Raw genomic sequence first — 27,539 nt, 5'->3', positions numbered from 1 at the left:
TTGATGTTAACTCGGGCAACATGTTCTGGGCATTAAATAAACGGGCCCAATACACCTAAATTAGCTCTCTGTAGAGTCAGTTGGTAGATGTAAGCAATATTCCAAGATACCAGGGTGTTGACTGCAGAAAAAAAAAAAGAGAAAGGTCATTGTTGTGAGAGGTTATCTTTGAGGAGGTCCGTGAAAGCAGGATAGAGATGTGAAGAAAGGCAAAAGAGCAACCAACAGACAGACTCCTAAGAACTACACCATCCTCTGAGCATAGAACTTCTCCTGAACATCTAATTTAAATCTCCCCACTTTTATTATAAAACCATTAGCCCTTGTGCTATCACTATCTGTATCTTTTTACACTTCATGTAAAAAATCTGTCTTCTTTCTTTTTATAAGCTCACTTTAAGTACTGGAAGGCCACTGTGAGTTCTCTCCAGAGCTTTCTCCAAGCTGAACAACCTCAGCTCACTGAACCTGAACCTGTCTTCCTAGGAGAGGTGCTTCAGCCTTTTGATCATCCTCATGGCTCTCCTCTGGACACATTCCAACAGCTTGACATCTTTCTTGACCTGGGGAGCCCCAGAGCTGTACACAGTACTCTTGATGAGGTCTCACAATGGCAGAGTAGAGGGGGAACAATCACCACACAGGTCACAGACGCACTACTGGCTCAATGTCCAGCTTTTCATCCCACCAGAACCCACTTTCCTACTCCTCAGGGCTGCTCTCAGTGAGCCATTCTACACAATGCTGTGGCTCTGACCATCCAGCCAATTCACTGAATCCAATCCACTGAATAGTCTACCCTTCATATCTCTCCAATTTGGAGATAAGGATAGAGTGTGGCATCATGTCATAGGCCTTGTACAAGTCCAGGTAGATGAAATAAGTTGCTGCTCCTTTGTCCACTAGTACTGCCAGTCTGTCATAGAAGGGCACCAGACGGGTCACATATGATTTGCCCATGGTGAAGCCGTGCTGGCTGTATCAGATCACCTCCTTATCTTATGCACCTTAACATCTCTTCCAGGAGAATCTGCTCTAAGATCTTCCCAGGCACAGAGGCTCACCAACGCGTAGTTTCCTGAATCTTCTTTTCTCCCTTTCTTAAAAATGGGAGTGATGTTTCCCATTTTGCAATGGCCAGTGGCTTCACCTGACAGCCATGGCTCTTCAGTATGATGGAGTGGCTTGCCAAACACATTAGCCAGTTCTATCAGGGCCCTGGGATACATATTACACTTTACAGTGGAAGAAGAAGGATACATCAAAGATACTCCCGTAGGAAATGCTAGAAACAGTACAGAGGGCTGTAAGTCATGGATAAATTGGATATTGCAGGTAATTTTACTGTGGTCCATTCTGTTTGGGTCAGTTCACTTTTTTACTGATTCTAGTGCTTATCAGCTTTTGATTAAAAAAAAAGAAAAAAAAAAAAAAAAAAAAAAAAAAAAGGAATGGGTAGGTCAGAGGCTGTGGGACATCTTTATCTTAGGAAAGGGTTGGTGAGTCTCTGGAATTTGTTTCCTGGTAATGAGGCTGGTATGTGACTTGGCCTTATGTTTGCTACTGCAACAGTTTTCAAACAGATTCTGGCTGAGTCTTAGGTGAGCTGAAAATGAAGCTGCCTGCATAGGCACTACAGTATTTCAGACAGCAAATGAGTTGATCGGTTGATCAGATGAAGTGGGACACAGCTATTATCACTTTAGCTGATGCAAAGCCACCTAAGTGTGAGGAGTAAAGATGTAAAGCATCAAAGTGTTTTGACTGATAATAGGGAAAAGAACTTTTAATCATAACTTCTGTTTGACCTGTAATTCTGAAACTATTACAAATCACAAGTTCACCAAGAAGAAACTTGGTCATATGCTGATGTTGTTTATTACTAAAATTAAGCAACTCATCTCTTGTTCAGTACATTGATGGCAGCTGAGTGGAGCCTACTGCATTTTGTTGCCCATTTTGTTCTTTCTTTTTATTATTGTGTGTTTTTTTCAAGTAATCTGTCAGAATGAGATGTGTAATTATAGTAAACATTGCTCCAAATAGCACTTCAAAAAAATATTATACATGCTTTTACGTCTTGTTCAAACTCATTTAGCTATTTATTTTCCAAGTATATTCTAACTTTACTTAATAGAGTGTCAAATTCTCAAAGGCTGACAAAATTACTGATTTATATCTATCAATTTCAAGTCAGCAGTTTTACTGTGGCTACTGCACATGCTGTGGTTACCCACAGCTTGGCCTCATGAATAATGCTTCAAAATACTCGATAATTACAGTATCCCCATACCTAACTAATGCATTTCAATCATACAAGAAATAGCTTATGGTCTATTCCCCAGCTGATTATAACTTCTTCTGTATTAAAAAGGCTACACTTATAATTTGCTTGCTTATGCCAGATGGCAAGTTCCTAATTAAATACATTTCTCATGTGTCTTATTTTTCTGCTTGCATTTTGGGAAAACTAGAATCTCAGTAGGGCCAACAGATTGTTGAGGTACATTGTTGACATCAATAATTGTTACTTTACTGTCTGGTAGTGAATGGTAGCTTAAACAAGATCTGATGGTTCAAGGGCTGTGTCTTGATCTTTGGCACTTAGGCTCTACTTCTTTACAAGTTCAGGTCTTCAAAACAGATTCTTAAAAAATGGTTTGCTGTGCTCTTCTATTCTTACTCCTTTAGGGCTGCTTGCATTTCTTCCACAGAAGGTGAGAGCACAATTTGCTCTTATGGTAGTTGATGAGAAACGTTATTTTACCTTTCTGCTTTTCTACTGGTCTTTTTGTCTTCCTAGAACCTCATGTGGGTTAAAAATTTCTCAGCTGAATGATGAGCATCCATTGTCTGCCTGATAATAACAATCATCTTGATCCAGAGGGCCTGGAGTAAGTGCATCAATCTGCAATTCTGAACTGTAGTTCAGCACAAGGAGTCATCTTACGCTTGCACTTACGTTGCACTTACACTGCACGTTTTTTTGCAATATGATGATATAGATACTGATTCACACATTCCAAGGACTGTTAAACCTGTTCTAACATGGAGTTAATTATAGAACCATAGAATGGTTTTGAGTTGGAAGGGAACTTAAAGCCTATCCAGTTGCAATCACTCTGCCTTATGCAGAATTGCCAGCCACCAAATCAGGCGCTAGATGAGATTGCCCAGATCCCCAACCAACCTGGCCTCAAACACTCTCAGGGATGGGGCACTCACAGCTTTTCTGGGCAGCCTGTTCCAGTGCCTTACCACTCTTTGAGTGAAGAATTTCCCCCTAATATTTAATCTGAATCTCTCTTCTTTTAGTTTAAAACCATTATCCCTTGTCCTAACACCGCATTCCTGGATAAAGAGTCAATCTCCATCTTTCCTGCAAGCCCTCTTTAAGTACTGGAAGGCCACAATGAGTTCTCCCCGGAGCCTTCTCCAGGCTGAACAAGCCCAGCTCCCTCAGCCTTTCTTAACAGGAGAGGTGTTCCAGCTCTCTGATTACCTTGTGGCCTCCTCTGGAACCACTCCAGCATTTCCACATCCATCTTGTGCTGTGGCCCCAGACCTGAACATAGAGCACTGGATGAGTCCTCATGAGGGGAGAGGACAGTCACCTCCATCACCTTGCTTTTTTTCATGCAGCTCAGGATGCAGTTGGCTTTCTGGGTTGTAAGTACACATTGCCAGGCAGTGTTGAGTTTCTCATCAACTGACATCTCAAAGTCCTTCCCTTCCCTATCCACTCATCACACAGTCATGCTCAGTCATGCTTAGGATTTCATGTAGAGGATGTTGTGCATGACCCTATTGAATCGCAAAAGGTTCACACAGACCCACCTTCCCAGCCTGTCTAGATCATTCCTAGTGACATCCCTTCCCTTCAGTGTGTCAATCAGACCACACAGTTGCACCTTTAAAAGGGTCTACAGTGGTGAGCTTAATTATTTGTTCTTTAAAAAAACCCTCATTGTCTTATCTTAGATCTACTCCAGTTTACCTCTCAGGCTCATCCTGCGGTGAGTACTACATATACGGGCAGCTTTTAGCTTATTGCCTCACAATTTAGTCTTTTTAAAGGCTCGTGCAGAGTTAAATTCACAGAAGTAAAGGAGCCGTTTCATAAAAATGTGTTAAGATGCAATCCAATTAGAAGATACAACTACACAAAACAAACAAGCAAAAAATCCACCAGCACTACCAAACAAAAAAGTAACTCACTGTCAGTTTGAGTCTGCTTGATAGAGGAGTGTGATAGCAATGAGTTGGAAGAAAACAGCTGAAGCAGAAATTGAAATACTGATAGAATGATAGGGAACAGCCCCACAGTCAGCTGTTCACATTCATGTATGAAAACATTTAACATAAACCAGACACAAGGACCTGCTGTGCAGGACCTGTGTTCATTCCCACACAGGGCAGCTGGATACTTAGAAATAAATCCTTTTGTGTTCATCTTGTCTTGCATGCTCTTTTTTTGATATTTTTCTGTTTTAGGAGCTAAGTATTCTTGTTCATACTGTAATGAAATATAGCTATTCTGAGTTTCAAAGCTGTTTTGAACCTCTTTATTGGTATTGGCATAATGAAACAGTCTCAACAGATATGCCTTAAAGTCTTGTGTATTTGTGTTCCTATTAGTCTCTCCACTAAAGTTATATTGTGTTTATATTCCAAAATGTTGCTATTGTAATATTTCTTACTTTGTATAAATAACTATTTTAAATAAAAAAATTCTATAGCTTGAAGATGTGCCACATATGCCTCTCTCAAATATTAGTGTTTATATAAGAAAGATTAAGTTCCTGTTGGCTCAGTGTTTTGTTTAGGTTCAGAAGATGTCATCCCTTTATGAGATATTCACCCTAGCCCTACTTATAGGAAATGGTCCCCTCCATTCTTTGAAGTCCAGAGGTGGCCAGTGGCTAATTATATTTCATTTCTTCTGACAGTTTGTTAATGCAGTTATCTTCCAATTTAATTGATTGAGGATTTAGTTGTATTTTGCTTTCAGTGATTGTAACAGATAAATATTTGTGTGTGGCTTTGTGGTGTGTGTTTGGTTTTGTTGTTTTTTGTGTTGTTTTTTTTTTATTGTTGTTGTTTGTCATATAATCACAGTTGTTCAGCACTGGAGGGCTTCTATTCTCAGTTTACTTCATTAATAATTATAAGGAGGGATATCTGTTGCAATGCAATTTTGGGAAAACAAGAGGGCTGGGATATCTTGTTTCCTTGTGAGGAGGGAGTGTTAATGACATTGGTGAGATTTAGGCCACAAGGAGAAAAGTACTGTAAATGGAGTAAAGGCAGATACTCTTCTGACTACACAGATATCTGTTTTCTGACTACAGTATATAAAGCCTAATGGACAAACACCTCCCTGCAACAAGTAGTCAGAGCAAATCTAGCCTAGAGGATTAAAGTAAAGCTATTTTTTTATTTTTTTTTTATAATGAGTAACTGTAAAATTATTGTTTGGTACTTATTACTGAAATAAACTCGATTTTCCAAAGAGACTAGACTGTTCTTTTGCCCTTAAATCCTATTGTGTTCCTTAAACATGTCAGAGACCTGGAGATTGTTTGAATAAGCTAGAGAAGTTGATAGGACCAAAAGGCTTTCATGGCTGCATGAATATCCATTTAGTTTGTCTTTTCATTGGATGAATTAGTTAAGCAAACAGTCACTGTCTTCACCATTTTTTTGTCTTGTGCTTTGAGGAGATATTGAGAACTTGTAGGTACACACATAACTACTTATATACTATTTGTATGAAAAAGGTGGTGTATTTTGATGGCAGAATATTCAAACCACAATTTATGTATCTTTTTCCATTTATTTTTTTTTCCATGGCATGCATTTTTAAGTACTTCTTGAAATTAATAAATAATTCTGGTTTTGTTACAAACCTGGATATACAGGTTTTTATAATTTGTTAGAGCATGGAACCCAGCCTCTGAATCCTGTATCCATTTCCTCCTCTGGTTAGGCAAGTACTGGTAGGGGAAGGACATGACAATGTGGAGTATGTTTGGTTTAACTGGCTAAACATTTGTTAATGTGAACTAACCTAACCTCTCCAGAACCACATTGTCAGTCACTGATTATCTAAATCCAAATGAAAAGGAGGTTGGCAACTCCTGGTGAGAGACAGGACATTAGGATTCTTGGTCTCAGACAGTAATCACTTGAGTGAGAGGAAGACCTAGTTTTCATACAGATGCAATGAGACCCCAAGACTGAAGTAATTGCTTATTACACTAATGCATTCTAATAGACCTTTAATATTGCAACAGAAGTCTTTTTATTATTTTTCATACACATTTTGGACAAAAAATTTTATTCCTTTCAGTACAAGCAATGCTGACGTACATGTGTAGACCAGATGAGGTTTGGGTTTCCAGTGTTTCATTTTTGCGTGTACTATAATTTCAGTCTCAGTGTATTTTGGCCTATCTTTTTTACAGTACTGCCTATTAAAGTACTCAGAAGGGCAATTCAGGAATTTATTTTGTACATTCCCACATATTTCTGAAAATTTTTCCTTTCTCTTTCCATTCTTTACATTTAAATAGGAAGACAGCCGCCTTCAGATGATACAGAATTCACTGACAGTTCCTCTTGCTCCAATCCTACTTCATGAGAATTTCAGAAGATACTAACTGAGGTATTTATTTGTTCTTTTTATTTTATGTGTTTCTACTCTGCAGGTATACCAAGAAGACATGGAAAGTAACACAAAGTTCTGTATCATAGTATCATAGTATCATAGTATCATAGTATCGTGCGAGTTGGAAGGGACCTTAGAGATCATCGAGTCCAACTCCCGGGTTTCGAGCCCTCTGTGTAGCGAAGCGGCACTTCTACCCCCTGCGCCACAAGGGGGATTCGAACCCGGGCCCTTCAGTGCCGCAAGCAGCACTTTATACCACTGCACCACCGAGGGCACATAAAGAGAGCTAGTGTGTGGTACAATCTAATCTCTTTCTGGGGCTGAGCACTACGTTAGACTTCTTTTATATAAATTGAGACATCAAATAACATCTATTCCAAAACCAAACATATTAAAGTACAGTTAAAGTATCACTTCTGTTTTGGGCCTCCATCCAGTTTCATGGGGTCCTCAACTTATCTCTAGGAATGCACAAGGAATTTTGCAGAAAATTGCTGCACATGAGCACTCAGTCACCTAATTAATGTCTTTCTTGAACCCGTCATAAGTATCTGACATTGATAGGTTTCTTCCTCTAATACTTCAGTGGAATTTCACTTAAAGAAAAAGGTTTTTGTTAACAAAATATGCAAATGCTTTCATCCCTGTTTATCTTTAATAAGTCTGTAAGGATAAATATAAAAGCCATTCTAAAGATATTTAGCAATCTTTCATTATGACAAATGTTTGTCCTTTATGTCAGATACCAGTGAATTAATTCTTCTGTACAGAAAAGAACAACTTGGTTTGTGTAATGTAGATAGTCTCATAAAGAATTAATGGACTCAGAGTTCATAAAAGCAAAAAAGTATCTTATAAGCCTGTGGCTAGCCCTAAATTTATGATCTGCAGCTGTTGAATGTCTGATAGGAACTTCATCTTCTAAAGCACGATAACACTGTGAGTGTATAGCTGGAGAAAAGGAAACACTTGCCTTGAGAAATACAGTCATCCAGACAAATCAATGACAATTGCATAGCATGTTTACTGGATTTCTATTGAGGAAATCTTATAAACACATGCTTTAATACTTTTTAAATTGCATACAATTACAACACAGATTCTACAGTATCATAGGTTAAACAGAAACTCTGTGGGTCACTCTTTGTATTGTCAGTCTAATGTTATCAGTGAAGAGCTAAAATTCTTGGTTTACGTATCTAAAAACTCAAAGCTTAAATGATATTGATGAAAAATGGCTCATAATTTCTAAAAGAATGTTGTAAAATATGTCGTGTATGCAACTTTTTGGTTTGAGTCTCTTTTCAGTTATGTGCATCTTTCATAATACCAAGAACAGATTAACTTTCAGAGAGGGTTAATAATTCTTAATGTAATTATTATGTAAATGTTGTATGTCCTGCTATAATTGTAAAATATAACTTTAACATAAGTATTTCCTTTTTGAAAGATGCCTTATGTACCAACCACTAGAGATTCTACTTAGAATAAAGCTAGTATTAAAATTGTTTATTAAAAAAAATACTTCAAGTTTTGTTGAATACTACCCAAGGATGCAGAAAACAAGTTTTTTTTTTCTGTTAATAATTTTGCTCTTAACAGCTATCTATGTTAATAGTATTTATGCCTGAATTCTGTGAAGTACTTCATATTCTCAGATTTTAATAAAGCAGTTGGGATTTGTGATCTCAGATATAACAGGTTGTGCTGTTTTAGTTTGCACAGTGCATTGGTTATATCTTACAGTGGGGCAGTTCATATCTGGAGCCAGCACACAACCATTTTAGCAATAGAATTGGCCGCTTATGTCACAGATTAAAATTAGCCACGTCTGTACGCCAGAGCAACAAAGTGGAATGCAAAACACAGCCAAACATGTGAGCAAATTTTCTTCCAGTGATATTTGGCCAGGCCTAAAATATCTTCCACTCCCAGATTTGAAAGTAGTGGAAAAGTTAGTCAGATCCCTCCGTGGAAGAGTCTGATTGTAGTTTATTCAGAAGTTCACATTCTTTCAGATCTCTAAGGTAAGAAACTTATTTTCTGATTATTTCTATAAGTATTAAAATGTTTGCAAATGAAGATCAAGCTGTTTTTCATTTGATCTTTACTTAACACATGGTTATATTGAACTTCCCTCCCATCTGATTTTCTGTGCAGCATTCCGGCCTTTTTCTGTCCACATTTAAGAATCATGCTGCTGCTCATACCGTTTGTTTTTGGACCTAAGTTTATACACAGTTATAATTTAGATTCTGGTAATTTGAATATGTTTGTTTTAGCAGCAAAATGCAATATGAAGTTGCATGCTTTAAACTTACACTTGCATAACATTAAAAAGCTAACTTTTTGTGCTTTTTAAATTTTTGTATAGCATCATATGTGCATACAAATATATTACAGTATTACATAAATCTCTGGTTTTCAATAGTAAATCTCTAATGTTTGTAGCTCGAAGTTTCTCTGGGTTATCTATCACATACTGAAAGTTCAGTTCAGTCTAGAGTGGATTCTTTGCTTCTGCTGACACTTATTTTTGATTTGACAGCCTGATACTAACCTTCCATCTGAGGAACTATTACCAAAATAAGCCTCAACTGACTGGAATTTGAATCTAGCTAACTTGAACAAATAAGGAGTGCACTACTGAGTGCAGACAGAACTCATTTTACAATATGTGGTCTCCTTGGATTTAAATGTATTTTCTCTTGTATAATTTCACTGCCTGCAAGAAAATGACCAATTTGATATCAGTGTGTTACTGACTCATTATCAAATGATTTAGTGGAAGATACTTGATGTCTCTGCCAGGTGCTAGTGCTGAAAATTTAATCATGAGTCAGAATGAGCACATAAGTTCTTACAACAGGAATGTGATTTGACTGCATCAACAACAATCACCTAGGCTACGTTTATAGAGATACAAGTGGTTTTACCATTCTAACTTAAATGCATTCTTGAGGAGGTAATGAATCACATCCTGGAAGAGTCTGCTTCTCTCTACTGTCTTTGTAGGGGATCCAGCTTTTATCTGTGCTTGATTAGGTGAAATCTGATCTCCCAAATGTGGGAACTATAGTAACTGTCCCACAGAGTACTGAAAGTGTGCAGTCAGTGAAGATTTTGGTAACTTTGGTTACAAGGCATATTCAGAGTTGATTCTACCTTGTCTAGGCTGAAAGTCTTCTAAACAAATGTGATATTCACATATGAATTACAGGCCTTCTTTCCATTACATAATGACAAAAAACAGATGACCCTAAAATTTCTCTGGGTGTAAGAATCACTGCATGTAGTTTAGCTAAAAATAAAAGGATCTATAATAAGACCAGTATTAAAAGAAGCCATTTAAAATCTCTCTTCTAAGCTTCTGTGGCTTTGCTAAATGACTTGCAAATTTTTTCCTACTTGAAAACTAACTGGTGAAAGCAGGTTGCATATTACTTTTAAGCTGTAATTATAAGGCTCCAATAATAATTTAAAAATAAAATATTCATCCATTCTGTAATGGATTTGTAATTACACAGGTATGTAAGTTGTAATCATACAGACTGTTGTTAGTATCAAGGAGCCTTGAGGAGAAATGTACTTAAGTAAGGGTAAATAGTTTTGAAAGAACAACTGAATGGAAAAACTGGATCTATCATATCATACAAACCCAAGACTCCATCAAACAGCACAGGAAAGTCATCTGAGCATACAAATGCCCTCTTCTTTGAATTATTTTGTGAGATTTATTTCGTCCTGTGAAAAGTAATGCCTTTTGCATGAGATACAAATCGTAGGTCCTGACATCTTACAGTTTGTAATTGTTTTCACGACTTGGAATTAATTTCGCCTGGCTTTCAAGTGAATTTATTTCTTGGGGTTTATTCTCTTAGATGTTTAATGAGGTGATCGAGGTTTTTCCTTAACAGAGACATTTACAAAGGTTTTCTCTCATTCAGGACTTCTAGTATCTAATGAGAGGTGATCTTGACAATTGCAGTTTCTCAGTGGAGACATTACAGGGCTTTCATCTGCCTTTCATCTCATTTTCAGAAAGTTCATGGGAATATATGATTTCTGAGACCTCTGTTGTCCACAGAACAGTTGGAATTGACCAAGAAGCTCAAAAACAATTGTAAGAGGGATGAAAGCAATGGGAGACAGACAATTTAGACAGTGACATGGTGTGATTACACGTTTTCCTTTATTAAGCCAAGATAAAAGTATCATGACAGTTTCCATAACAAGATAATTCAATATCTTGGTCACATTTTCAGCCTGGGTAAGAATATTCTCACTATGTGTTTCATCTGTAACTTTGGCTACCTAGAGCAGTCTTCTCCTTAAGCCTCTCTGTATACCTGCCAAAAGCTGTTATACAGATGCTTCATTTCATGCCATAGTTGCTTACATTTCTGTGGTGGGTGAAGTACTTCCGTGTAAGAATGTGAAGAGGAGTATAAACTTCAACATGTTTTAAGCTGAGTGAGATATGTGTTAAGTGTTGGATGTTGCTGGCATTAGCTATATAACAAGTGATTCTCACTAAGACATAAACATTTGTTTATGTGAATATATGCACAGCTTGATAGTTAGCTATAAGAATCACATACGCATACTTAATTTTTTAGCATTTATTTTCATACTTTTCATTGATTTTCTGTCTAGTTAAACATTTACAGAACTGATAGCAGCTATAATTCACAGCACTGATTTGCTTTGTTAAGTGATTTTAGCCATGTTTGTGAAGATAAGGTCATTTTCCCTTAGCCATATTGAAAATATCTAAAGTGCTAGCTATATTAGTAACATTAAAATGACTGTCTTTCTGTATCAGAAATACCCAAATACCAACTAAAATATGACTTTAACTCAGAAGAAAATTAGGAATTGGAATTACCTAGAAATAAACTATGATTTTTGATTTCTTGAGTGAGTGAAGCATATAGATGGCTAGATTGTAAAAGAAGAAAAGCAAAGGCTGCATAAAGGTAAACTTTTATCCTCCTTTGCTTTATCAGAAGATCTCATCTTTTGATATCTTGTCAATGTTTTTGTGACTTTATTCAGCATTTTCTTGGCAACTTATCTCCCTGTTCTACCGTCTATCTCCCTTTTTTGCATCTATGTCTCTCAAGTTTGCTTAATGCACTTTTTCCTTTTATCACTAGGATTCTTAGTATTTAATATACTGTACTTAAACTATATTGTGGAGACTTTATCTCTTTTATATGTCTGATTTCATATTTTGATATTTCACAGCTGAAAAGAAATGAGAACATTTACAAGACAACTTTCCCATTTTGAAATAGATTTGAACACTGGTAGATGATTTGAAGTCTCTGGGGAATTTTATTTGGCTTTCTTTTTGATTCAAATAATGCATACTTTCAGAGCAGCTCTTCTACAAGGTGGAGTTCATGATGCTAAATTTTGTCAAGAGAAGGGCAGTGGAGCTGTGAAGGGCCTGAAACACAATTCTTATGGGAAACAGCTGGGGGATGTGGGATTGTTCAATCTGGAGGATGTTCAGAGGAGATCTTATTGCACTCTACAAACGCCTGAAAGGAAGTAGTGGTGAGGTGGGGGGTCTACCTCTGCTCCCAGGAAACAGTGACAGGACAAGAGGAAATGGCTTCAAGTTGCACCGGGGGAGGTTTAGTTTGGATATCTGGAAAAATTTCTTCTGTGAAAGAGTGGTGAGGCAGTGGCACAGGCTGCCCAGCTTGATGGTGGAACCACTGTCTTGGAGGTGTTCAAGAAACATGTAGAAGTGGCACTGAGGGACATGGTTAAATGGGCATGATGGTGATAGGATGATGGTTGGACTAGATGATTTCAGTGATCTTTTGCAATGTTAATGATTCTGTTTCTTAATTTAGTTTCTGCATGTCCACCTACTGCAAGTCAGCAGGCGGCTTAGACTGCTTTCTGTGATTTGGGCACCTAAATGTAGATATAGATGCCTTAACTCACAGTTGAGAGACATTTTAAGGACATTTCTGGTAGGTCATCATTTGGTCAGACAGTTTTTAGTTCGCTATAGATGCAGTGATTGATTTTTATTAGGATCTAATGTACAAATGTTCTAAAAGATTTCCTACAGGCTTTGAAATCTCCGACGTAACAAAATTGAACTTAGAAAGTTGCATGGACTTTTCCTGAACCTGAATTTAGAAAAGTGTAATTTGCAGCTTTTTCTCTTCATGGAGAAACATTTACATGAGAATTCACCATACCGGGAAGTAGTTCCTCTCTTGGCAAGTCTACTTCAACCTGTAACACAGATAGTAAGCAAGCTGAGAATGCACATAAGCAGCAGTGAATCTTTCCTAACAGCATATCAGGATCTGTACTTCAGAATGGCCTGTAATTTTCTTTAAATCTACAAGGAACAGTTTAGGTAAGAGGCCTTACATGTCTAATTCTGTTTTCATAAACTGTAGAATGGGTGCAAAAGCTCTAAAACTTGTTGGTTGCTCTTTGTTTATGGTCCAAATTGTAAATAAAACCGTAATGGATGTATAGGTAGCAGACACCAGATATTAGAGCTTCCTGATAAAATATTCCAAGTTTTCTTATCTTCAGGGTTGGTCCTCTGGTAAAATCTCATACTACAAAAACAGATGGGCATGTTAGGCAGCATTCTCAGTAGTTGATTAGCAAATAAACTGTCTTATCTGAGCTTAAAATAATAAATTACATGTGTGTTCTGTAGATGTTTTTTTTTCTGTTATTAGTCCAAAAAATGACTTTAGATGCTAGGACCATGTTTCCTGGAGTTTGTAATGTGCTTGTCCTTTGACCCTAACAGAAATTGTTTTCCATTTTCCCAAAGTAGCATATTTAAAATGCAGAAGTATGCAAAATACAAACCATACTGTTCACATTGCAGTATTTGATCTAGTAATGTAGATCACATTTAATTGTAAACATAGGCTTCAGTATTAACTGCTTATTTTTATTTCCATTTCCATCAAAGTGCTTTATATTAAAAAAACAACTTTGAGGTACAAAAGGTGCATAGATGTTGAATGAGAGATCTAATTCTCAGTATGTTTTGGAATGTGTATGTGCTTTACATGCAATCCTAGCTTTTATTTATTATCTCAATTATTTGTACAGCTAATGGAAAGATGAGATATGTGTTCTGTAACTTTTGCATCTTTCCTGTTAGTTTAATCCAAAAAGTAGCATATTGGTGAAAACATCTTGCTATGTTCATCTCCTGTTATTTTGCATAACTGCTTTCTCACAGCTGCTGAAGAAACATAGAGGCTGCCTAAACATTTGAAGTTAATGTCATCTAAAAAGGCTTCCACTGTACATGTGTTTTGGTATTTCCTTGTGTGTCTAATACACATTTAAATTAATCTGTTTTCTCCTGTGTAAATAAAAATGTGTAGTAACGCTGTTATGTCGAGGACTGCAGTGGAAAAGCAGCACATCAGTTTGTGATGTCCAATGCAAAAAATTGATCATAAAAGGGGAGACATTTAAAATATGACATGAGGCAGTTAGTATAAATAGGATGCATCTTGCTTACCTTGCTGCAGAAAAGGGAAGTGAATTTCAAATTTTCAGTTTAGTTACATGTGCCCTTTCAAAAAAGGCACAATTAAGACTTTCTAGATTGAACACCAAATAATTCTTTCAGATTTTTGGAATCCTGTGATGAATCATTCAGACTCAGAAGGGAAGCCATGAGGGCTCATTTTCATCTCTCGCTTCTGTATCTAGTTGCATTGTTGTTGTTTTTTTCAATATATTTTCACCTCACTATTCAAAAAAGGTTCACAGAAGAGCATTATATCTCCATATAATGTATGTAATCATTTAACGGGGCTAATGCACAGCTATTCAAGCTTCTCAGCCAACAGTGGACTGCACTCAAGAATGGAGTTGTCTTTGTATCTGTTTTGTCATTGTACTTAAGTCTACTGTATGAACTGGGATTATGCCTGTAGAGAGACAGCAGCATTCTTCCTAGTAGTGGTTAGCATTTTAATAAAAGTAGAAGCAAGCACAGGAAAAAGAGAAAAGGTTACACCAATTCATATGCTTTTATGTATTTAAATGGAGCTGCTTTTTTATGCTGTCACAGACAGTGCCTCTTGCAGCACAGAGGACATAAAATACTTTTCCTGGGAACAACATTATAGATAATGTTAAAGGACTTTTCCTGAAAGCTCTGTTCCTTGTAAAGCTTAAATTACAATGAGAACAGAATTTCTTCAAGACTCATTTTGGCCTTGATGGTGATTAACGTTGTGTCACAGAAATGATCACACACCTAGAAATTAAAAACATGCAACTGATTTTTTTAAATAATTTTTTTAGAGTTTCTAGAAGTTTTCTTGTTTGGTAGAGATCTACATGAGAGGATGGCAACAGGCATTCTTTAATAATTTGTTTCCAGCAAAGGGACTGCTTTCATTTTCTTCACGTTTGTAAAGAACTTTCAGCCTTACAGGATATTCAGAACCCATAGCCAAGATGTCCCATTCCTCCTGTAACCCTGGACCCCAGGCACCAAATTCACTTTGTGCATCTGTCCTACTTTACTCCAGTGTATAACTAGCCAGAAAAGGGATAACAAGTGGCTGAGAAAACGATATAAAAAAGTACTTGTGCCTGCCAGTGCATTGAGATTGCTGGTGGTGTTTTCATTAAAGGAAAATTGGAAGCCCAAAAACGATTCCTGGTTTCATATAATAGTCTTTGTCCTTAAGAAATAAAATTATACTGTACACGAATAACTTACCTTCACTGCAACTGAGAGTAACAAACTACAGATCTTGTACTTTACATAGGAAGCATCCATTTTGTCAGGTATGCAAATAAGCTCCTTCATGTCTGCAATACCGAAAGACATGCAAGCCACTATAAAGTAGACAGAATTCCAATGAGTCACCCAGCTTAGGATTAAGTTCAAACTTCTAGACATACTGTGGGCTCATCCCATTGTCACTCAAATTTGTAGTCTTAAAGAACAAATGTAATTTCTTAAAAATAGGTATTTTCTGTAGTTGCTGTAGGTTTTAAGACTTACTAATGATACTATAAATATCACTGCAAGAGATTTTTCTCTGGAGGACAGAAGAGATTTTAATAGGTGAGAATACAGAAATAGTTCCATAGAGCTGTCTGGAAATGAATGGCAGTCTTGCCTTTCCTTATTTTTGTGTCTGGCGCTTTCTTCCAGGTCTGAATGTAGTGCTTTTGCAGGTGCAACAAATTGTGGTGTGAAAATATGGTATGGAGAGTAAGAATTTGAATGTCATGAAACATCTGAAATGTCAAACTGTTTGCCAGGCTGCACAGCCTGATGAAACTACCACGTCACACACAACAGTTCGCTTCCTCTGAACTGTCGTGAGGTGATAAAACTTTTCCAATTTCAGATGATTGATTATTCCCTCTTACAGAGTCAGGAGCTTTTTTCTGAGGAGTAGATTTATAACTGTGTAACAGATGGTGTTCTTGTTCACCACTATAGGCTTCCATAATCTTGGTAGTCTGCTCAAAAGAAAGTTAGTGAAATGTCCATTGAAATATTCTGTATAGGAGAATAATTGCTGCTTACTGCTTTGGAACTTCTTACTACTCAGTTCAATGTATGTAACTAAGAGCACTTAAATATTAGTACAAACTCTTGTTAACACAAACCAGTGAGGGAGAAATAATTTCCAGAATGGACAATAAGGACAACATTCAATTGTCCATAGCTGAATTTCATCTTTGTTTGGACTAAGACACATATGTGCTAGCAAAGGCTAATCCTCAGCTTTGAAGGCAAATGGCATGACACAGCTTGCAGCTGTGCAACTAATTTTCATCCCCAGAAAAACACAGTGCTCTTCTGGGAGTCCTCATCTCTCCTGTCCCCGTAAAATGGTCAAAAAGTGGCCCTGGTCATGCCTGGCAGGGAGCCAGGGGGCAAAGGCTGAGCCATTCCAAGAGACTTCGCTGTCAGCTGAACCTGCTGCTGTCAGCTGAACCTGCTGATATCCACAGTGCATGCCTTAACCCTGGCAGGTTTACTATTCTAGATGTAAGGTAGGGGAATTCTTTGCACAAAAAACGTCAGCAAATGAATGACAATATGCACCAAAACAAGTATGCGTTTTATACCCTGTGATAATCTGTCTGAACTCTCTTTGAACCCATAAGATCATAGTTCAGCATACACGAAAGAAATGTTTCAGCAAATCTTGTGAGTTCTGCTCATGGAACTGAAGCACAATTTCCCTGCAATAGGTTTGGATGGAGATGAGAGCTGACATCCTTTCACCCATAAGAATCTATGGTCTCAGTGAGATATTCTCCTATACCTCTGCTGGTGTTCATAGGAAAGACAAAGGAAGACTTGATTTAAAAGCAGTGTAAGCAACAGCCAAACAAAGAGAGGAAAGGCTATGTAGAGACAGGCTCCTCAAAGAAGCAAAGGATGATTCCAGTCATCCGAGTATTGGGTCTGGGAGACACGCCAGGTACAGATGTTTCAAAAGGGCTGGAATTATCAATAAATTTAAATGTTAAAGGGACAGAGTGTGAGGAGACATATTAAGAACTAAAGATAATTATGAAGTAACTGGACAGTTATTTTGAGCATAGTAATTAGGACCAAAGGGGAAGAAGAGCCAGAGCATAAAGACTGAGAATGTGTAAGAGAAGAAAGGAAAATGGTAAGCTAGTAAGTAGAGGAATTTGAACAAAACCTGGGATTAATGCAGCAGATTGCAAAGGAGAATGTCCGAAATGATTTTAAAAATGAGATAATTTCATGGGGAAAACAAAGAACAGAGGTAAGCATAGCTTTACTGGAGAAGAGCTTATCTGGTTTCTGGGACATACAAGGCGCTCCCACTTAGAAGGATATCTGAGGTTCCTTAGCATTATCACTGTCCAACCAACTGTGAATAAAGTACTCTGGCACAAAATCTGATTCTTTCCTCATCCAGGTCCACATAAAAGGCTAATATGCTGTACTGCAAGCAGCTTAACCAAGACTGGAAGAGTAGAACTTTGCAGAAGAGTCAGTTTCATGTGAATAGTATGTTGTATTGTTATTATTTGTTGTTGTTCTTTTGTTTGTTTGTTTGTCTTGTTGATCTAGGAAGTTATATAAAACAGAAATTGAAAGACTAGGGCATTCCAAAGGTAGCAGCAACATTTATCTGAATACTGATGGGAAGATTCAACCTCTTCTGCCATACGACCAACATCTGCGTCTGATGTCATGGGCCAACATCATACGGATGCAGTAGTGGCAGCAACAGTGTGCTACCTCCACTGCTGTAGATTTTTAGTAGTGCAGCATGCAGGCTTGAGTTTTAATGATTTAAATTGGATGCCTGGGGTGTGTCAGATGTCGTAAGTTAGAAGAACATAAGTTAGATACTATAGATTGCAGATATCACTTTTCTGATAATTAAAACAGTTGCTTGATTTTACATGTCTAAAGTTATAGAAAATTCTAGAATTCATTATCTTATTCAGAATGTTTTCCATCAAATTACTTGCAAACTAATCTAAGAATTCAGTGCCGGTCTTTTCCAATGAGTTACCGTAATAAGGACTGAACAGAATGGCCTTATCTGCATTGTGTAATGTGCCTGTCTCTTCTGAATAAGAGAATAATTTAACTGTCACTGACTAAAATAACTAAAATCCTAGTGAACAAAAACAACCTCAGTGAGATTATAGTAAAAGTTCAGTAATTTTGCAGCCATCTCCCATCTGTTTCTCTTCTTGGAGTGTCAGCTAATACCCAGATCACACTGTAAAGCTGTATTACTTACAGAGAATAACACCCCAGAGGGCCCAAAGAAAAGCTTTGTGATACCTGGAAAGATCAAATTATCAGAATAAGAGAGCATGCAGTGTTCAGTTCTCAGTGTAATTTATAATCCTGTAAGGACTATCATTTTGTTATTTATAGATACAAAACGTATGAAATCCTCAAGTCATCCTTGGGCTTTTAATTTTGTTTTGTCCTTTTTAGTGAGAAAGCCATTTCCACGGTAGACGAAATGTTCACTGTTCTTATTTTCCATAAAGACAGGATTTTTATTAACTACTAAGAGAAGGGAGAAGTAAGATTCTTCCAGCCTCAGTGGCTGCCTGCGTGTGCTGTTTTTCTTAAGGAAGTGTTAGCTCTCTGTATTCCTTGCCTTCTTCCTTTCATCTGTCTGTCTTGAGATAGGTGCTGCAGAGCTTAAATTTATCATTTAAAGACTTGTCTGCTTCTCTTAGCATCAGTGTAGGATTTAACTGCGGTGTTGCTTGTTCTTTCAATTCATTTAGGTGTTTTTTACATTGTGTTTATTTTGTAAGTTATCACAGAATACCTTATTTATTAATTAAGAAGGAGACTTTATTATTGAAGGATTTTTAAGAGCCTTTATTATTTATCATTCAAGAGTACAACTAATGTTTTAATTATTGAAGATAGGATTATTACAGCTTCCAAAATAGCTTGTTTTGTGTTGTGTTTTTTTTATTATAGTAATGTTTTCTGCATTCATATTTACTTCTTATTTCCTCTTATTATTATTTTCCTTTATTAACAAGAAAAGGAATGAAAACAGGATGAATAATCATCCCCCTTTGATTTACTCTTGTATTTGTCAGGCATTGCTGAGGTGCAGAACCCTACAAGTACCATCATCTAAAATAATAAATGTAAGTGAAATGCTGTGTTTTCTTTTTAGGCTGCTATTCCTGAGGCACATCTCCACTATAAAGGGAATATACCCACTGTACTTCCTTATCCTCCTGAAGAATTCTTAAATAGTAATTAGTCTTTCCTTCTCTTCTTAACTTGTTCATCATTTTCAATAACAGATATAGGAAAGGGGTGGGATGTGGGAAGGAGTGGCAGTGCACCAAGTCAGGAGATAATAGTTGAATGTTATGATATTGGAATTGACAGTGTTTATGTGCTCACCAATAATAGCCTTTGGATGACTTCTGAACCCAAGGTATGCAGCTGTATGTGTCTGGAAGATCAGAAAGCAATTTCAAGTTTGTGAGTTCACTGGAATTCATTTCTAGTAGAATTATTGTTGGATGCTGAGATGAGTAGATTTTCAGGATCTGGGCTTGAGTACGATCCTCAATTTGTCTCCCATTGTCTCAAAGGACAGCTGTAATTCTCATCAGTTTCTCACATAATCGGCAAATACATTAAGAGTTCTTAATTTCAGTTTTCTAAAGTGTGCTCCATTTACGACATCTATCTTGTTGTTCTTTTGAGTAGATGACCAATGAACAGTATTTCCCTAAAACAGAATCACAGAATCATAGAATGGCCTGGGTTGAAAAGGGCCATAATGATCATCTAATTTCAGCTCCCCTGCTATGGGCAGGGTCACCAACCACCAGACCAGTCTGCCCAGAGCCACAAACTTCTCCTGTCTCAGTTTAAGACCATTCCCCCTTGTCTTATCGCTATCCACCCATGTAAACAGTCATTTACAAATACTACTAAAACAAATCATGGAGTGGGCAACAAGTTGTAAAAGAGTGTATATTTATGGAATCAGCACAGGTAGAGAATTCCCAACAGTGAGACAGTGCCAGCGGGTAAGCATCTTAGGCAAGCAAGTGTAGATCTCTTGTTTCCCTTTCCTTCAGTTAAGAGGAAGAGAAGGTTACACTAAGAAGCTCCACAAGACTTAACACCTATTTCTGAGACCAGAGTCTCCTCTGCAATGTTTCTGCATGCTTATCAGTTACTGAGAGCTGGAGTGACTCAATCCTCTTTCAGATCCATTTGTAAGACAGTATAAGAAATTTTAAGTAGTTCCCTATTAGGACTGGAGAAAGTGGGTGGTGTGATGGAATTTCTGCATATCGTATCTTAGCTGAGCTCTTCATTTTTCTAACCTCTTAACATCCTAGACAGGTTGCTAATAGAGTCAGCATTCACAGAAACAAGTTGCCTCCCTACAAAAACTTTGGCAAGTATGTCACCGAAGATGTTGAACTAAGCTGCATCTTGGTACAGACAGCAGACTTCACTATTATAATCCTAAACTGTGTCTGTACATTGGGAGAGTAGTAGGAATTTTATCATGTTGAAAAAAAATTTAAGTTGCTTTATTAAACAGGAAATCCATATGATAATTTGTGTCTTCTATCAATATTTAAGAAACCTTACTTTATGTATTGGTCCGATAGGTGAAGGAAGGCAGCAGCGTTTTGTGGAAAACTGCTGATTCAGTCAGCTAGACCTAAGAGAATGTGCATGTCTATGACCTTGAAACAGAGAGAAAGACTGAATTTACTGAGCCTAGAAAGGTAGCTAATAGGTTCTGGGAGCAAAGTTTAGACTAAGAAATGAATAATTGAAGACTAGGACTTCCATGGTAACAGTCTTTTAAAATATTTTTACTCCTCTGTGCAAGGCCATATAGAAAGAGCATGATTAAGGTAGAACAGAAGGTATGAGTAAAAGAAATGGCACATTCATTTTAATGGAAATGGAACCAGGTGTACGATACTTTAAAAAGGCTAAAGCTTTTTAAACAAGATTGAGGGAAACTGGAAAAATGCAAAGGAGCACGTGTTGGTGTGATATAAAGAGGGAAGTCATAAAAACCACATATTTCCCATCTGTAGAGTAAAACATAAGCTGTCATTATGAAAATATGTAGAAGAATGGGAAATAAAGGAAAACTATACATGTTTTTGTAGCTTCAAAATAAGATAGAATAATTAAAATGCTTTACTTTAAGGAAGCTAAGAAACTAAATGAAGTTTTATAGTTGTATTAAAAATGTAACTGAAAGAAAAACGTGGTAACTCCAAGATATATGCATATGGGAAATACAGAATGGGACATGCAAGTAGTAATGTGTTCACAGAAGTCTACTATAACACAGATTGGTGAAGCAATTATATCAGTTAGACTGCTTAATTACTGAATTGTGCAAGCTGAATAGAATAATAATTTTATCATTAATAATATGAATATAATATTCCTGTTCTATTATTTTTGGACATAGCAATGTGGTTATTAATAATAATCACCTGTGCGACGTGGTGTAGGGAGCCTGCTTTGGCAGGGGGGTTGGACTTGATGATCTCTAGAGGTCCCTTCCAACCCCTATAATTCTGTGATTCTGTGATTCTGTGATTCTAATTATTAATTTATCAATTAACTAGTAGAAACTAAATAATAAAGACTACATTGCCAGTGACCCTACCTGGGTTTTCTGTAGTAGATCAGGAACAATATCAGAAAAAAACAGTTTTGTTTTTTTTTGTCTTTTACATTCATGGTGTAAATGTTGTAATTAGATACAATAACCAGACTACAGTTTACAATCCCATCAATGACTGTTTTCAGGAGCAGTGCTTCAAGAAGCAGAGTCATTTCCTGACTTAATTCTGATCAGTGCACAGAGTTTCTTTCATGTTGTTGTCAAGGGGTGTATTGTAACAATGGCGATATTGATGTTAGAGCAGATTTCTTTGATGGCGCAGCCAGAGCCAAAGAATCTTAACCATTGTTCTTAACTTTAAAAGGGGACATTACATGAAGAGGAAGCAGTCTGACCATTTGGAAGTATTGTGTTGGATTCTCATGGTAAATACATACTAAAAAGATGTTTGGATGGACCAAGAGGGTAAACCAGAATAGCGTAGCATAAGTGCAAGAGAAGTAATTAGAAGTAATAACACACTAGTTGTATCACGTGGGAAAAACAAAGATGGAGTTTTTATCTCTTTTGATTAGGTCAAATGTATCATAGTATCATAGTATTGTGCGAGTTGGAAGGGACCTTAGAGATCATCGAGTCCAACTCCCGGGATTCGAGCCCTGTGTGTAGCAGAGCGGCACTTCTACCCCCTGCTCCACAGGGGGGATTCGAACCCGGGCCCCCTGGTGTTGCAGACGGGAATGCTACCACTGCGCCACCGGGGCACACATGTAAAAACACAGAAGAAGAGTCCAAACAGTATTTTAGAACTTGCCTGATCTTCTGAATCTGCATGAAGTATCACAACAGTGATTTTTTTCTTTAATGTTTGGAGACTACGTTAAGGGAGGGAAAATAAATCAAATGGAAAAATGGAAAACACTTGAAAAATATTTTTACCATAACTGAGATTGAGAAGTACACAGATAATCAGCAAATAATATTTTTTATTATAACCCATCATTCTACACTGTCAGTGACTACTTTTCATCTATTACAGCAGTATAAAGATAGAAATTATAATAATCTCAAGATTATTACGTACATTTTCACTGCAAAGTATGCAAACAGTCAGCTCAGCCACGTGAATTTCTCTGCCCGCTTCCACAAATTATGCCACAGGGATCCAGCTCTTTTAAGTTGATGACATTAGTTTACAATTGAAACTAATATACCATATAATAATACATATATACAATCATAGCAAAACAAATCATGTAAGATTAAATATATGGTATTAGAATGAGAGAAGTTAGAAAGGAATTAGAAGCTTTTCATCTGGTCATAAGAGCCTGAACTTCACTGTCTGTCTGAATGTGAATTGGAAGCATTTCCATATGGGTTCCAGAGCTTCCTGATTACTCCTACTTTTTCTATCAACATCAGGTTTTTCCTCTGGCAGGAAAATGCTACAGCAGTGCTAAGCTATTTCTGTTTCTTCATCAGTGAACTCTTCTGTCCCCAAAAAGGCAGTAGTGTGCCTTTTATTACAGGCGTGAATGCCACCGAATTGTGAAGTCAGTCTTAATGTACTTCTGATGTTCATACTATATAATAATACAAATCTAGCCCGATGTGTTATATAAAAGCTTTAATGAAGATAATGTTCCATGAAGATACTGTATGCAGACTGTAACATAGTTCTCACTTGCCTGAGTTGACATGTGATTTTATTTCACTTTACAGTTTGTTCATAATGACAAAAGAATTTAGGGAATGTTAAAATGATTCAAATGGTCTTTCTACCGACTGTTATAGTTTTGCACTCTATCCCCTCTTTCAGCCTCACGCATATATTCTTCTTGCACGTAAATAAATATACTTCATGTAAAAAGAGGAGAAGTTCCAATGATTGATGTGGATTGGTTGTTTTTTTTTTCCACAATGTGCATTTTATGAGTATCAGTGGTGCAAATTTGTTCACAAGACTTCACCAGTTCTTAACTTCAACTTGAAAAGGGATTTTGAGTGCTAAGCTTTGCTCTCTTTGCTGAAAGTCCCATCTCTGGACAAACAGTCCAGAGATGTAAAATGATAGTAACTGTATAATTATCAATAGAATTATAGTTGTTTAATGTATTAGTGAAATAAAGCAGTTTTATATTTAAAATTTTGTTTTCCAATTGCTTATTATTATTACTTGTTGTATGACAAAATGACAATTAATACAGAATAATCATAATTATCTAAACATAGAGTGGTTTGGATTGGAAGGAATCTTAGAGGTCATCTGGTTCCAACCCCCTGCTATAGGCAGGGACACCTTCCTCTAGACCAGGTTGCTTACAGCCCCATACAGCCTGGCCTTGAATGCCTCCAGGGAGGGGGCTTCCACAGACTCATTGGTCAACCTGTTACAGAGGAACTGCTTCCTATTATCTACTCTAAATCTACCCGCTTCCAGTTTAAAGCCATTTCCCCTTGTCTTGTCACTATATACCTTTATAAAAAATCCCTCCCCAGCTTTCCTGTCGGCTCCCTACAGGTACTGGAAGGCCACTGTAAGGTCCTGGAGCCTTTTCTTCCTGTTGAAGAGCTGTAACTCTCTCAACCTGCCCCCGCAGGGGAGGTGCTCCAGCCCTCTGATCATCTTCCTGGCTCTCCTCTGGACCCACACCAACAGCCCAAGTTCTTGTGCTGAGGGCACCAGAACTGGGGATAGTACTCCAAGTACTCAGGACAGCAGAGTAGGGGGGCAAAATCCCCTCCCTCTAAGCACTTAATGTTCATGAAAAAAGACAGGTTTTTGTGAACAAAGCTAGTGAAAACATATTTTTACTTTTTTTTCCAATTCAAATTAAAAAAACAAAAAAAACCCAAAAAAAAACCAGAAACAAAAACACAAATTTCAATTAAAACAGTAATCACTACACATAACTAATTCCTGAAAATAACATGATTAACCCACACTTGCTCTCCTAAGAGGGCTTACTGATAAGTTTGCAAATTCAAAACTCTATTTTCATTAAATATTCCAGAGATAGCAGAATAGCTTTTGAACTTGAGGCCCAAACTGACCTAAAGGCCACAGTAGCGTTAGTGATGGACAGTCTTTCAATATCTAGATATTCATATTAAAAAGTCCTGGATTCCTGGGCCTCTGAATCATGGAAATCACAGAGGATAGTTTCCAAATCAAGCTTCATAAAAAAACGGAATAGGTCCAAGGTAATGTTCTTTCATGGCTACACTTTTCCAGAAGGCAGCCTTAGCATCAAAGCATAAAGAATACGTAGCTATTTCATCAGCAGCTTACACGTGTGCTCCAACAGGTATGAATTTTGTGTGCTACATGCAATGTTTTCAAGTATGAGACTTCCCCAGACAGCTATAAAATATCTTCATCTAGGGCTTTTCCTTTCAGTTCAGCTTCTTAAAACAACTCCATGCCATAGAGGAATTTCTCTTTGATTTCTCCAAACAAACCTAAGGTTATTCTATGTAATTTTGTCTCTTGAAAGTCAGTAATATCATCACTAATTACAAAACTCAGAGTTGTTGATTCCTCTAGAAAAGGACATCCAACAGCATAAATTCTTATAGCATTTCACCTTTAATTGCTTGTTACTGGACCACTAATTCTCTTAGAAATCATGAAACGTTATATTAATTAGAAAAGTTCTATGTATTTCAAAGCAGGCCATTGCCTAGGACAGCACTATCCTTTTGTTAGGACCAAAGCAATTTCCAGCAGTCCTAATGCTCGAGAATGATAGAACCCTTTTCTGTCAAGAAAAAATAATTTGTGCAGGGACCAAAACTGCACTAGGAGATGTCCCCTGTGGAATTTCTGAAGGGCTGAAAGCAATCACAAAACTCAGTTTTTTTGGTGAAATGCATAATGGATTTTAACCTTGCCTCATTAAACAGCAGTACATAATAGATTATGTATAAAACCCTCCACTCACACAATACACATTTTACGACAGATTGAAAACAGAATTGAGGAAAATAGGAATCAAGTGAGTCCCATCTTCCTGTTAAATGCTTCTAGAAATCATTCCTGTTGTGATTGATTTGACATCTAAAGTGTGTATGTGTTAGGAGGTGCAAGTCATCCCAGGCACTCTGTATTCATCCTTTTTATGCAGAAAAGTTATCACATTTCAGGTGCAGTTCATTGCATGTCTAACATATACATCTAAAGTAATTCAGATAAATAATTCCTAGCAGGGGTGGATTTATCTTACTGACCATAAAAAGAGACCGAGTTGTCTGGCTCAGATACTGAAGTCTTAGTTGTTGGTATTTCATGGCTAAATGAATCCCAACCTCAGAGACTGCTGTGGTGAGACTGATGTAAAAACATGAAGATCTGAGAATTAATTTATTCTTTATCAGATTATTTTCCTACTGAGAAATTTATCCTGAGGATGTAGAGGACAGACACACAAGAAGAATCTTAGGTGCTCCACCTAAACACTTTTTGAAAGCTCAGCTAACTTCATGAGATTATGCAATTTCAGAAGAGAGATCCCTTTTCCTACCGCCCTATTGAAATAACCCTGTAAGTATTCTTAGAAAGTGTTTGTTTTTTTTCTCCTCAAACCAACAAGCAGACTGTCTTGAGAGGAGAAATTCTGTTACTACAGAATTTCTATAGCTGCCATCAGTCTTGTTTCTTGTTAAACTGACATTTTCCATGTGTGTACTAAGGGAAACAATAAGAAACTCAGAGGATCCCCGATGTTAGGATATTGGGCAGTCCTATGATACAGTATATGAGCAAAAACTCTGCAAGTTATTTCTCCAAGCGTATCTGTTTTTGTCAGAAGTTAGCAGTTAGTGCATCATATGCTGTAAGTTACAGTTTTCAAGAGGGATTTAGATGAACACAAGGGAAAAAAAGCTTTTCTAAGTATTTTGTTTAGTCTGTCATATGTGTAATTGTCCCAGTTTGTCTTGGTTGGCAGAGAATGGTAAATTAGACTTAAGGTAGGAAGTTACTCCTGTGTTAGTGACTTGATTTGTTATATGGTAGTTAGCTGCGCAACAGGAAAAGAAGTAGTAAGTCATATATGAACAGCATCTTATAATCAGTACTAGGTGCCTGAATAGTGCGCAAAACAGGAAAATGTAAACTGGTAGATTTAAGCAAATGTAGTTCAGGCAGTGCATATGAATGCCATCCTGTAAATCTGCACTGTTTTGCAGTATTGTTAGTGTAAATCACTTCAGAATCTGTTGTACTCCACTAATAAGTCATTATACCATCTTCACAATTTTTCACACAAGAAAATATTTGCCTGCACATTATCATGAGCAACCGGGACTGATAACAGCAACAAATTATTGAGACCATTGCTTTAGCACAGTTACATTATGAGCTGCTGATGATCAAGACTCATTTTTATTATGAATAAACAGTATTATAGTCAGTATTAAGAGCCACATGCTTGTCACAGACACAGGATGTCTCTGCAGGAGACCTGAAGGAATTTCTTTCCTGATTTAGAGTAATTAAGCAGCAAAGTAAGGATGTAGTTTGATCACATTTTGAAAACTGTTTGTGCAGAGTACAGTGATCTAATTCCCAGGGGTAGGTTCTGAATTGATACCTCATGTGGGACCTGTCTGAAGGCACTCTCATCTGAGAACATTACACTGTAGAAAAGTTGGCTGCTTTTTGGATGAATAATACCTGTGAAAAAACCTCACTCATAGGA

At 37.1% G+C, this 27,539-nt stretch overlaps 1 protein-coding gene across 4 annotated transcripts in view; it reads left to right on the top strand.

The window, feature by feature from the left end:
* SGCG (sarcoglycan gamma) overlaps positions 1 to 27,539 on the top strand; it is a 109,281-nt gene that overhangs the window by 24,593 nt on the left and 57,149 nt on the right. For 2 of the 4 annotated variants that reach the window (XM_072339958.1, XM_072339968.1), the window contains exon 2: positions 6,576 to 6,667. The gene's annotated coding sequence lies outside the window, so the exon portion shown is untranslated. Of the gene's footprint in view, positions 1 to 6,575; positions 6,668 to 8,611; positions 8,701 to 27,539 lie in introns of those variants that run through there. The other 2 variants (XM_072339987.1, XM_072339977.1) reach the window with 2 other exon arrangements.

The sequence above is a fragment of the Excalfactoria chinensis genome, chromosome 1 (genome assembly GCF_039878825.1).
Source record: "Excalfactoria chinensis isolate bCotChi1 chromosome 1, bCotChi1.hap2, whole genome shotgun sequence".
Taxonomy (NCBI): domain Eukaryota; kingdom Metazoa; phylum Chordata; class Aves; order Galliformes; family Phasianidae; genus Excalfactoria; species Excalfactoria chinensis.
Note: the sequence above shows the minus strand (reverse complement) of the source record. Positions and strands in the feature narration are given on the sequence as shown.